The sequence below is a fragment of the Ovis canadensis genome, chromosome 2 (genome assembly GCF_042477335.2).
Source record: "Ovis canadensis isolate MfBH-ARS-UI-01 breed Bighorn chromosome 2, ARS-UI_OviCan_v2, whole genome shotgun sequence".
Lineage (NCBI taxonomy): Eukaryota > Metazoa > Chordata > Mammalia > Artiodactyla > Bovidae > Ovis > Ovis canadensis.
In genome coordinates, this window is record NC_091246.1 from 205,002,871 (window position 1) to 205,017,104 (window position 14,234).

Here is a 14,234-nt window from a genome sequence, read left to right on the forward strand (position 1 = left end):
ATGACTGGCCATGAGACATCAAATGACTATGCAATCTCAGCTGCCCATTATGAACCGGTTGTTACCTGACCCATCAACCCATAAGGCTGGGCATGCACAAGAGCAATCCTTCATCTAATAGAAGTGGTATGTAAGAGACAGCTTGAGCAGGCCTGGAAAGCACTAGTTGCCTTAGCCAGTGACTCAGATTCCTTTGGCTCTTACTCCTGGTATATTGCTTCCTCATCTTCAACCAGTTAACTGGTTTACATACAGATCTCCTCCATATGCTGGCAGAAGCTGGAAGTGGTCTGTTTTAGCATTAGAACGCCCATGAGGAATGTCCCTGACAGTAGTACTGAAGGGAAATTATCTTAGCACAAGGAATGTCCAGAGCGCAGTACGCCTACTTTGTCTAGATTGAGAGATGGCCAGAAGTATAGACCTACACTCATCCATGGGCAATAGCTGATGGTTTTCCTGAATGGTCAATAACTTGGGAGCAAAAGGATTGGGACAAGGAGGTTTAAGGAAGAGGTATATGGATGCTCTTTTAAGAGTGTGCACAATGTGTTAGGATATTTATGAACATTAAAGGGCATTCACTCAGAGAAAGTTTTCTGTAATCAAAGGGGATGACACAATTGATGAAGCTGGTCTCTTTCTCCACCTTATGCAGTACTTATACGAAGTAGCCATGGCATCAGGAATAAAGGCTATCTATGCTTGGGCTCAGAACATAGGCCTCCCCACAGTGAGGTTTATATCTAATGACAACAACATCCAATGAGTTCTAGTATGGCACATTTTTTAGTGCCAAGCCACCTGGTAACAGATTGATTGATTGTATTGGACCACTTCCATCATTGAGGGGATAGCTGTCTGTCTTCACTGGAATAAACACATATAGATATGGATTTGCCTTTATGCTCAGAATGTTTCTGATACTACTATCAACCATGAACTCATTATTCACTCTTATGATATTCTATATATTACTATTATATTAGTTCTTTCCAGGAAACTCACTTTATAACAGAAAAAACGAAGCAATGGACTTGAGAAAATAGAATTTCCAGATCTACAATATACGTTACTGTAATGAATGCTGTGGTATGCCACCCAGTTACTACCTTCAGGACCAAAGCCCAATTCCTGAGAGTGTTACCTGCTGACAGCCTGCATTTGAGTCTTCTCCCACAAGAACCATGGGCCTTCCTGGTGGCACAGAGGTAAAGAATCCACCTACCAATGCAGGAGACACAAGTTCGATCCCTCAGTCAGGTAGATCCCCTGGAAAAGGAAACTACAACCCACTCCAGCATTCTTGCTTAGGAAATCCCATGGCCTGGCAAGCTACAATCCATGGAGTCACAAAAGAGCTGGACACAACTTAGCAACTAAACAACAGCAACAACCCCAAGAACTGCCCTCAGCCAAGAGTAACTGCCACACTGGAGATTCCAACCTCTCCCTGGAGGTATTCATATCCAATGAGTGCAAGGGAGCCTTTGTCCAGCCCCCAACCCCAAGTCAGGACACCTTAATTTCAGAGCTCCCCCACACCTAGGATCAGCTAAGGCATATGCAACAACTTCATAGCACAACCAGCTGCTCTTCATTCCCCGAAGGTGGTGACCCTAAAAAACAATCAATCTTAATTTACCAATCTCTGTCTCACAAACTGCTCCTGCAAAACCCAATCCAATATAATCATCTATTTGACTTTACACTGATGGTTTAGATAGTTGATCCTCTGTTTGTAAATAAATCAGAGCCACCTTCCCAGCCTAGGTGAAAGCCACAAGCAGAGCTATGTAAATGATTGCCAAAAAGGGGTGAATTTTGAATGAACAGACTTTTCAGTTTTGCAGCTGGTATGGCCTTTGATGCAACAGATTAGCTACTGTTCAAGGGTATCAGGGCTATAGGTGATCCTCACAAAGTCATTAGCAAGGGCCTAGCAATCAAGGCTAAGAAGCTTAGAAAGTTTTGTCAATGTATTTTTATACATTTTCATCTATAAGCACTATTTATTCCTCCATACACCATACTTTCTGGATTCTAAACAGCCATAGAGTTTACATTTATACCAATGGTTTAATAGCACTTTTTCAGGGAGGAGGAGGTAAAATTTTTCCATATGATGAATGAAATGATCCGTATTAGCAAGTCAACACATATAAAGCACTTGTACCTTGTACAAAGTTCAAGATGATTGCTAGCTATTATGTCTATTGAAGTATCAATAAAATGTGAAAAGGTGATGTCTTAGAATTGAAGAAATATGGTCTTTTTCTAAAATAAGTATTGTAAAATTACTTTCTGTGTTAGTTTTTTGGAAGGTCCATTCTTTAGACCAGGAAATCCCTTCCATGGCTCTTGATCTTTACTGTCCTTGACCTTCTAAAACATGTATAATCAGTGGCATTTGCTTAAGCACTTCATTGGTTTATTTTTTAATTCACCTATTTATTTGTTTAATGATATCAATCTTCTATAACATTTTATACTTTATTTTGTACTTGTTTTGTTTCCCTCATTATATGAGAAACTTCTAGTGGGCACTAGCCATGCCTTATAATTCTTTGATATCCCCTATAGTGCTGGCTACTAAGTATAAATTCAATAAATAATGGCATATTTCTGAAAATGAAAATTTTAGCTGAAAGTTTACAGCTAAATTTGTTAGCTGTAAATGTAACTCTGCCACTACTGCTGCTGCTAAGTTGCTTCAGTCATGTCCGACTCTGTTCAACCCCATAGATAGCAGCCCACTAGGCTCCCCCGTCCCTGGGATTCTCCAGGCAAAAATGCTGGAGAGGGTTGCCATTTCCTTCTCCAAAACATGAAAGTGAAAAGTGAAAGTGAAGTCGCTCAGTCGTGTCCAACTCTTCGCAACCCCATGGACTGCAGCCTACCAGGCTCCTCCGCCCATGGGGTTTTCCAGGCAAGAGTACTGGAGTGGGGTGCCATGGCCTTCTCCAAACGTAACTCTACTCAATATATACTAAGATTTTTTTTCCTTTAAATGCTTACTCAAAATCCTACTTTGCTTTCCTAGGCAAACTGTAAAATTCAGCAACACACAAAACTTTTCAGATGTAGACCAAAGTAGGAAGAGCTAAGTTATTACAGTGATTTAGAAATAAGCTATTTAAATTTTTCCTGTGAGGGGTTGCTACAATGAATATTGTGTCTGCTCTGGGTTAAGACTTCCATTGTTCCACTTTGATTTTTAAAATTCCATTTATTTTCAACTTTTTTAGATGGCTGTGTTGCAAAAGCAAATCAAAAACAGGAGAGAAAGTAAGCTTCACCTTAGAACATAAAGGAGAGAAGAGAAGCTGCAAAGGAATATCAGAGAAGAGAAGTGGTTAGAGGTATTAAAGGGAAACCCCTGATGGGGCATTTTTAACATTCGATGCTGGCCTTTCAGCCTCACTGAATCTACGCTGTAGAATCCAAGGCACCATTCTCAACCTTCCTCCAGAAAAATGACTATGTAAATTCACAAAATTTGTCAACTCCCTCGCTCTTCTTCACAGCCAAACTTCTCATGAGGGATATCTCTTTTTGCTTATCTCCCCTTCCTGTCCTCCTCAGCCCTCTCCCAACTCCACTGAGCCACTCCCTTGAAACCACAGCAGCTCTGACCAGCTCCACTTGGGCACATGCTAACAACACTTTGTCTTTGGCCGAAAGGCATTTCTGTGTATCAGGCCAGCACATTTCTCCTCATATTCAGACTACCCAACTCCTATCTTGGATGTGGCAAAGTCACCTCACACTCAGCATATCCAAAAAAAAACTAATAATGCTCCCCTAAGCCCAGTCCTCTTCCTATGTCTTCATCTCAGTAAATGACATTACCATGGATCTCCCTTAGTCTAAGAACAAAAATGGAGGCTCTTCCTCTTCAGGATTCCCTGGTGGCTCAGAGGATAAAGCATCTGCCTACAATGCAGGAGACCCAGGTTCGATCCCTGGGTTGGGAAGATCCCCTGGAGAAGGAAATGGCAACCCACTCCAGTATTCTTGCGTGGAGAATCCCATTGACAGAGGAACCTGGCGGGCTACAGTCCACAGGGTCACAAAGAGTCGAACACGACTGAGCGACTTCACTTTCACTTCCAAGTCTAATCAGTTCTATTTTTGTCATATCTTTTAAATCTATCACTTATTCTGATCCAAATCTCCTTTTTGTTTGTGTTCAGTCGTGTCCGACTCTTTGTGACCCCTTGGACTAGCCCCACCAGGCTCCTCTGTCCATGGAATTTTCCAGGCAAGAATACTGGAGTGGGTTGCCATTTCCTCCTCCAGGGGATCTTCCCAACCCAGGGATTGAACCAGCATCTCCTGCACTAGCAGGTGGGTTCTTTACCACTGTGCCACCTGGGAAGCTGTCTCCAGGGCCTCACTTCAGCCAGTCTCAGGGTATACCTGCCTTATTGGGATAGCTTCTTAGCTGGTTTTCCCTGGGTCTATTCTCTAGCCCACAGGCAGTACAATCTTTCTAAACTACAAGCCTGATCAAGTCACTCTCCTTCCATGGCTTTCCATAACCTCGGGCTGTTGGCAGACACCTTAGCATACTTGGTTTTCAAGGTCCTGCACTCTTCCCACCCACCCTTCGTCTTGCAGGGAAGCCAGCTTGCTCAGTTCTGGAGGCGTTCCCATCCTAGTCTATGTGAATGATGATTTCTGGAGTAGTGCAGTGCACAACCTCTGAGACTAAATATGGCAGCCTTGCCTTTTTTCTCACACTTTCTGCACTGTGCTAAAAGCAGCTTCCCTGATGCATCATATTTCCTCTCACTCTGAGCCTTTGCGTATCACTGTTTCCTGTTTATAATTTTGTCCAGCTCCATGCCATCTTCATCTAGTTAATTCTACTTGTCCTTCAGATCTCAATTTAGATATCACCTACCAATAAAGCTTTCCCTTACTCACTCTGCCTTCCAATTCTGGAATAGGATGACCCTAAGGCTTATGTTTAGTGCCCTCTGCTTAACCCCTATTTTTGTACTTATCCTTTGATCCTGTAATTGTCTCTTTACTTTCCTGACTCCTCTTTTAGGGAGGGGGCTGTGTTTTATTCTCCTCTGTGTCTCTAGTTCATTTTATAGCATCTAGCACATAGTAAATGCAAAATATGTACTTTTGAATGAATGTAACTTTGGGTAAATGGTAAAACTTCACTTATTACTGGTCAAATAAGGCTAAAAATGTCTGTCCTCAATATTTTACAGAATGATATGACAAAATGTATTGAAAGTGGAAAGAAAATGCTTTGAAAGTGGAAAGAAATAAATAGAAAAGAGAGACAAAACAATTGGCATGGCATTATCATATAGAGAGTGACAAGGAGTGGGATGATCTAAGGAAAGCCATGAGATACTGTTCCATTACATCGTGTATAAGACCTTAATGCCTGTGCTACTAAAGTGAGCACAAATTCTGTGTCTTGACTTAAATTACAATTAGCGGCCATAGTGCTTCAAAGAGAGGACAAGAGGGAAATAAAGAAGGTAGTAATGAAGCCATTATATCAGTTCATTAACTGGCCTCACAATCTGTGAGATACATATAATTATTTCTTTCTTGAAGACCAACTTGTTCAAAGTAGTATACCGAGAGCTCAGGAAATCCAAGATAAACTCAGCTCTTCTTCCTGGAACATCATTTTTTACTTGGTGATTCAGGGAGTTAAATTATTTACTTGGTAAGTAACTTGAAGCAGTGTTTTCATATTTCTATAAATAAATGGGTATGTTATAGCTCGGATTATAGCACTTGCATATCTCTTTTAAATAAACCTAAGCCTTTAAACATTTTGTATTGCAGTGGACAGCAGTCTCACACTGTCTCCCTCCAATCTCTCTACCAAACCTTCATACTCACAAGCCTTAGGAGTAGGTCCTTACCCACCTATGCTCTTGGAGTGCTTAAGAAAAGTTTAATACATACTGCTTTTCAGAGTTTGGTAGGCTGCCAATGCTGCTGAAATGAAACAAAGATAGAAGAATCTTTAGCAGATATAGTAGGTTCATTTACCACAGGTTTATAGTTGAGTATTGATTTGTGTGTCTGTTCCTTGTTCCTCACTTGCCCATTGCACTGGTCAGCAATTTTGTAAATATTGGTCACTAGTTTTCAGAAGAATCAAAAGAAATTTTAATGCAAAGGAATCTATACTAGCAACCCTCAACAAGGAAAGAATTCTAAATCCATATCCTCTTGATATTTGGCTGATGGAATCATAATTTTTGCATATAAAGGTCAACATATCACATCTAAAAGAAGGGGAGAAGGCAACTAACATTTTTGAGCTTCTCCTGTGTGCCAGGTGCTGTATGTTCCATTTCCTCCTCCTTCAATACCCCAGACACGCTTAACCCTAACCCCTTTATATGATTTCTGTACTTTAAGCTCTTACTACTTGGTCTAACACTTTAAACATCAATGATTTGTTTGTCTGTCACGTTACTGTGAACTCCTTGAGGGCAGACCCATTTCAAATTCATCTTTTTATCCCATGCACACACTCAGTACCTGGTCCCATAATATACCCCATCAAATTTTTATTAACTGAACTAAAATTATCTCTTCCAATGTATATGATATTGTTAAGAAGTTAATGTTTTCATACTCCAAAAGTTCTTTCTCTAAATCACCTTGAACAGTTTCATCATCCTCTAAAGAAATACAGAGCCTAGCAGTTATATCAGTTTCTTGCTGTTTTCAGATCCTAGAACGTGTCCAAATCTCCCTCCTGCCCTCCCCAACAAGAACAAGAAATACATATATATATATATGTATATGATTAGCCTATAGAATAATAAGTCATACACGCTTTTTAATTATCTTTGCAAAGCACTCTTTTCAATAATATGTTAAATAATCTGTGAAATATATCTTTAAAAAATCACTAAGGGTAAATGTCCCCCATTTCCATGACTTTAACAAATGACAACATACAGAACCAAATGGTGCAGCTGCTATGGAAATGAGTATGGAGTTTCTGCTATGGAAAACAGTATGAAACGTTAAAAATAGAACTACCATATGATCCAGGAATTCCACCCCTGGGTATTTTTCCAAAGAAAACAAAAACACTATTTGGAAAAGATACATGCATCCCCATGTTCATTCCAGTGTTATTTACAATAGCCAAAATATGGAACCAACCTAAGTGTCCACCAATAGATGAATGGATAAAGAAGTTGTGATATATATATATATATATATATATATATATATATATATATACACACATACACGTATATATACATACAATTGATACTGCTGCTGCTGCTGCTGCTGCTGCTAAGTCTCCTCAGTCGTGTCTGACTCTGTGTGACCCCATAGACAGCAGCCCACCAGGCTCCCCCACCCCTGGGATTCTCCAGGCAAGAACACTGGAGTGGGTTGCCATTTCCTTCTCCAAAACATGAAAGTGAAAAGTGAAAGTGAAGGCACTCAGTCGTGTCTGACTCTGTGTGACCCCATAGACAGCAGCCCACCAGGGTCCCCCTTCCATGAGATTTTCCAGGCAAGAGTTCTGGAGTTGGGGTTACTACTCAACCATAAAGATTTCATTTTTTTATGATTGAGTAGTATCCATTGTATGTATATATATATTCACAGTTGCACCACAGGAAATTTTGCAGAGCCATATGCAAGACAGAGAGGAGTGGAAAAAGAGCATACTGCCCCAGAAGATAGACATGAACTTACTAGGGAGAAGTATGGTATCTGCATTTCTGCACAGAACACAGCAGGTGTTGGCATGGTTCCTGAAGAGGAACCAATGACACTTGGCACATTGAAGGTTTTACAGGTTTGGGAGCACCAAAGACTGTGCTGTTCTGTGCTTAGTCGCTCAGTCGTGTCTGACTCTTTGCGACCCTATGGACTGCAGCCCACCAGGCTCCTCTGTCCATGGGGATTCTCCAAGTGAGAATACTGGAGTGAGTTGCCATGCCCTCCTCCAGGGGATCTTCCCAACCCAGGGATCGAACCCAAGTCTCCCACATTGCAGGCGGATTCTTTACCATCTGCGCCACCAGGGAAGTCTAAGAATACTGGAGTGGGTAGCCTATCACTTCTCCATGGGATCTTCCTGACCCAGGAATCTGACCAGGTTCTTCTACATTGCAGGTGGATTATTTATCAGCTGAGCTACCAGGGAAGACCTGAAGACTGTGCTACAGGCAAGATATTTTCACTCTGAGCTTTAGCAGTACATTGCAAAGCCATTGGGCTGGGAGCAGGTTGTAGGAGCTCAGTAGACCCAGTGGATACCCACCAAAGCCCTGAGAGAAAGTAGAAGCACTTAGTGTATGTTGATTTATTCCTGAACACATGTGAGACACCCTTGTGACTTCCCAGAGTCACTTGGGGTCTGAAGGGGAAGTAGGAAGCACTTAGCTAGGAATACAATTTACTTGAGTTTAAAAGCTAAGATAATCTGAGGCTGTTGGGGCTGAGGAAGTGGGGCTCCATAACCCTACCTGCTATATTCTAAGTCTTTGTTAGAATACTTAGAAAAGGCAGAGGAACCAGAGATCAAATTGCCAACATCCGCTGGATCATCAAAAAAGCAAGAGAGTTCCAGAAAAACATCTATTTCTGCTTTATTGACTATGCCAAAGCCTGTGACTGTGTGGATCACAATAAACTGTGGAAAATTCTGAAAGAGATGGGAATACCAGACCACCTGACCTGCCTCTTGAGAAACCCATATGAAGGTCAGGAAGCAACAGTTAGAACTGGACATGGAACAACAGACTGGTTCCAAATAGGAAAAGGAGTACGTCAAGGCTGTATATTGTCACCCTGCTTATTTAACTTCTATGCAGAGTACATCATGAGAAACGCTAGGCTGGAAGAAGCACAAGCTGGAATCAAGATCGCTGGGAGAAATATCAATAAGTTCGGATATGCAGATGATACCACCCTTATGGCAGAAAGTGAAGAGGAACTCAAAAGCCTCATGATGAAAGTGAAAGAGGAGAGTGAAAAAGTTGACTTAAAGCTCAACATTCAGAAAACGAAGATCATAGCATCTGATCCCATCACTTCATGGGAAATAGATGGGGAAACAGTAGAAACAGTGTCAGACTTTATTTTTTGGGCTCCAAAATCACTGCAGATGGTGACTGCAGCCATGAAATTAAAAGACGCTTACTCCTCGGAAGAAAGGTTATGACCAACCTAGATAGCATATTCAAAAGCAGAGACATTACTTTGCCGACTAAGGTCCGTCTAGTCAAGGCTATGGTTTTTCCAGTGGTCATGTATGGATGTGTGAGTTAGACTGTGAAGAAAGCTGAGCCCCGAAGAATTGATGCTTTTGAACTGTGGTGTTGGAGAAGACTTTTGAGAGTCCCTTGGACTGCAAGGAGATGCAACTAGTCCATTCTAAAGGAGATCAGCCCTGGGTGTTCTTTGGAAGGAATGATGCTAAAGCTGAAACTCCAGTACTTTGGCCACCTCATGCGAAGAGTTGACTCATTGGAAAAGACTCTGATGCTGGGAGGGATTGGGGGCAGGAGGAGAAGGGGACGACAGAGGATGAGATGGCTGGATGGCATCACCAACTCGAGGGACATGATTCTGAGTGAACTCCAGGAGATGGTGATGGTCAGGGAGACCTGGCATGCTGTGATTCATGGGGTCGCAAAGAGTTGGACATGACTGAGGGACTGAAATGAACTGAACTGAACTGAACTGAATCTGAGGCTGTTGGGGCTGAGGAAGTGGGGCTCCATAACCCTACCTGCCATATTCTAAGTATTTGTTTACTTGGATAAAAGCTTTCATATGACAATAAGAGCTATTGTAGACCTTCACTAAGGTTCCAGAAGACTTGCCATTGAACTATTGTTGGATTTGACATTTGCTAGCTTATTTTTCACCATGGGCCATACACTGGCAATTACACTGCAGAGATGTAATAAATGTAAAACATGCAAGTACATTTTTAGATTCTTTTGCTGCATTCTTGATTTCCTTGTTAATGATGCATCCAACTGACAAAGCGCCAGACACTAAATCTTAATTCTTTCCTGTTTCTACAAAAATTGAGGGTGCCTTCCTATGGGTTCTATCATCACTGGTTGATGGCTATGCATTCTGCAAACTGGATGGAAAATCCATCTGTATCTTTGTGTTTCTGAATGTCATTAACTAATTTTCAAGTGTTCAGTGAAACCACAGATATACGAGGTCAAGTACTTTTCCCCTTGAGTTTTTGAAAATATGCACATTTTAAGAAACATATTGCATGTGTTTCTTATTCATTTACTGCTAAATATTCCAAATCTTGCACTGCAGGAGTTAGACTCAGCCCAAAAAGCTTATTGAACCATTTTTGAAGCTGTTCTACAAAAACAGGAAGTCACAATACACCAAATGTCAAGTAAATTTGAACTTGAGAGGAGTTGGATTAGGTTCAAACATTTGAATCCTGAAATTTGAGCAGGTTCTAAATCAGGGCATTGGTGAGTCCCCTGGTTTCTAATTATTTTTCCTCTTCTATGCTTGTGTGTGTGCATGCGTGTGTGTTTGTTTATACGGTGCCTACTTTGTATGCGCTCTAAATGCAGTGATGAGAAGAGATTTCCCTGTTTTGATTACATTCGATTTAGGGAGGCCAGACAAACAATCCTGAGGCTTCAGACTTGGAAATTCAAAATGCATATTTAATTGTCTATGAGCAGAGGATGAGATGGTTGGATGGCATCACCAATTCAACGGACATGAGTCTGAGCAAGCTCTGGGAGTTGGTGATGGACAGGGAAGCCTGCAATGCTCCATTTCATGGGGTTGCAAAGAGTCGGACATGTGCGACTGAACTGGGCTGGGTGGCTCGGTGGTAAAGAATCTGCCTGCAATGCAGGAGCCGGAGGGAGAAGCAGGTTCAATCCCTGGGTCAGAAAGATCCCCTGAAGAAGGGCATGGCTACCCACACCAGTTTTCTTGCCTGGAAAATCCCATGGATAGGAGAGCCTGGCTGGCTACAGTCCATGGTGTTGCAGAGTCAGACAACTGGAGCAACTTAGCACACACAGGCTCATTTATTCATTTATTTAAAATGTGGGATCTTGTCTCCCCCACCAGGAATGTAACCCACATCCCCTGCATCAGAAGATGAAGTCTTAACCACTGGATTGCCAAGGAAGTCCCCACACAGTCTTAGAAATATATTCACTGGGATGATAAATGTTAAATTGAGGAGAATGAAGCACCTCTGGTCACCTAATCTATGAGAAAGTAGGCAAGAATATACAAAGGAAAAAAAAACAGCCTCTTCAATAAGTGGTGCTGGGAAAACTGGACAGCTACACATAAAAGAATTAAATTAGAACACTCCCAAATACTATACACAAAAATAATCTCAAAATGGATTAAAGACCTAAATGTAAGGCTGGATATTGTAAAACTCTTAGAAGAAAACATAGGCAGAATGCTCTTCTGACATAAATCACAGCAAGATCTTTCTTGATCCACCTCCTAGAATAATGAAAATAAAAACAAAAATAAACAAATGAGGCCAAAACAAATTATTTTGTTAAATTATTTTAAGTTTAAAATAATTAAACTTAAAAGCTTTTGCACAGCAAAGGAAACCATAAACAAAATTGAAAAGGTAACCCACAGAATTGGAGAAAAATAGTTGTGGACAAAGCAACCAACAGGGATTCATCTCCAAAATATAGAAATAGCTCATGCAGCTCAATAAAAAAAAAAATCCAATCAGAAAATGGGCAGAAGATCTAAATAGATATTTATCCAAAGAAAACATACAAATGGCCAAAAAGCGCATGAAAATATGCTCAATGTCACTAATTATAGAGAAATGTAAATCAAAACTCTGAAGAGATATCACCTCACACTGGTCAGAATGACCATCATCAAAATATCTACAAACAGTAAGTGTTGGAGAGGGTGTGGAGAAAAGGGAAACTTCCTACACTGTTGCTGGGAATTTAAATTGGTACAACCACTATGGAGAACGGTATGGAGTTCCTTAAAAAACCACCACAATATTTTAAAGTTATTATCCTCCAATCAAAATAAATCAATTAATTTTAAAAAAAATAGGTGAATTCTCTGGTGGTCCAGTGCTTAGAACTCTGTGTTTTCACTGCCAAGAGTCTGGGTTAAATCCCTGGTCAGGGAACTAAGATTCCACAAGCCACATAGTGTGTCCAAAAAGCAAAACCAAAAATCCTAAAAATAGAGCTACAGTATAATCCTGCAGTCCTACTCCTGAGCATTTATTCAGAAAAAAATGGAGTTGGAAATGGTACATGCACCCAGATGTTCCCTTGCAGCACCATTTACACTAGCCAGAACACGGAAGCAACCCAAATGTTTATTGACAGAGTAATGGACAAAGAAGATGTGGTGCATATACTTAGCCATTAAAAAAAAGCAAGAATGCCCTTTGCAGTGACATGGATGGACCTAGAGATGATCATACTAAGTGAAGCAAGTCAGACAGAGAAAGACAAACATCTTATGATATTGCTTATATATGGAATCTTTTTAAAAAATGATACAAATGAATGTATTTATAAGACAGAAACAGAGTCACAGATGTAGAAAGCCAACTTATGGTCACCAGGGGAAAGCGGGAGCAGCGAGGCAGGAATAAGTTGGGAGACTGGGGTTGACATATACACACTACTATATATAAAATAGATAACTAATAATAACCTGCCATATAGCACAGGGAACTCTTCTCAATACTCTGTAATGACCTATATGGGAAAAGAATCCAAAAAAGAATGGATATATGTATATTTATAACTGATTCACTTTGCTGTACAGCAGAAACTAACAGAGCAATGTAAAAATTGCAGGCAGATTCTTTACCATCCAAGCCACCAGGGAAGCCCAATGTAAATCAACCATTCTCCTAAAAAAAACCTTTTTTTTTAAATTGAGGGGACTTCCCTAGTAGTCTAGTGGTTAAGCCTACATCCTTCCACTGAAGGGGGCACAATTTGATTCCTGGTCAGGGAACTAATAGTGAAGGACAGGGAAACCTGGCATGCCCCATTCAGTCCATGAAGTCGCAAAGAATCAGACATGACTCAGCAACTGAGCAGCAACAGGGAACTAAGATCCCACATGCCAGGCATACCGCATCAGAAAAAGAAAAAAAAAGTGAGGACACTGATTGCCTTTGGGAAAGGAGGGAGAAAAATGGGATTATGGAGGATACAGAGTCTTGAATTTTATCCCTAAATTTTTACTTCTTGAGCTGAGTGGTGGTACACAGATCATTACTTATTATTCTTCAATCTTTTTTATTCTGTATGTTTAAATGGCTCTTTAATTATAAAACAAAACAAAAAAATCCGTCAACAAGAGATCCTTGACAGTTAATTCTATGCCAGGCACTGTGTAAAGCAATGAGACGTACTATCCAGGATAATAGAATGTCCTTTGACGGTCATTCAATAAGCACTCAGTTCATTCATAAAATGAATCACTGTAAGATAAGACACAGCCTAGTCCTAATTGTAAGAACTAGAATAATGGGCATGAACCAAACAGAAAAGCCCATGATTCTCAGCAGTCACTGAGAGAGTGGTTGAGGAAAAGGGACAGGTGTGGGGATGGAGATGAGAGCCTGAGGTGCCTTTGAGACCTCCAAGCTGAGAAATGTGTAGAGATTCACATACAGGAGGAGATAGAGTTGGATATACCACAGGAGATTCAGATTTGAGAATTGTCAGCATGCGGTTGATAATACAAGCCATGGGAGCAAATAAGACAATAAAGGAAACAGGAAAAGGATAAAAAGAAAGGAGGCTCTGAGGAAAAGTAACAGTTTAAGGATGGAGAACAAACTGGAGAAAAGAGGTTCAGTTCAACATTCCAATTCCTTGAAAAATAATACTAAGTTGACTGCTGCTGCTGCTAAGTCGCTTCAGTTGTGTTCAACTCTGTGCGACCCCATAGACGGCAGCCCACCAGGCTCCCCGGTCCCTGAGATTCTCCAGGCAAGAATACTGGAGTGGGTTGCCATTTCCTTCTCCAATGCATGAAAGTGAAAATTCAAAGTGACATCGCTCAGTCGTGTCCGACTCTTAGCAACCCCATGGACTGCAGCCTACCAGGCTCTTCCGTCCATGGGATTCTCCAGGCAAGAGTATTGGAGTGGGGTGCCACTGCCTTCTCCAAGGTGACAGTTATCCTAAATGCTGCCAAAGGATATAAACTATGTTAACTTT

The 14,234-nt window shown here is 40.9% G+C and overlaps 1 long non-coding RNA gene and 1 other non-coding gene across 2 annotated transcripts; both read left to right on the plus strand.

Moving 5' to 3' along the window:
* The first annotated feature begins 989 nt into the window (after positions 1-989).
* LOC138434071 (uncharacterized) lies at positions 990-9,964 on the plus strand. The gene is made up of 3 exons (XR_011254635.1): positions 990-1,211; positions 3,249-3,362; positions 8,143-9,964. It is a non-coding gene; the product is annotated as an uncharacterized lncRNA (long non-coding RNA).
* TRNAC-ACA (transfer RNA cysteine (anticodon ACA)) lies at positions 3,906-3,977 on the plus strand. The gene has a single exon. It is a non-coding gene; the product is annotated as a tRNA-Cys (tRNA).
* Positions 9,965-14,234: the final 4,270 nt, after the last annotated feature.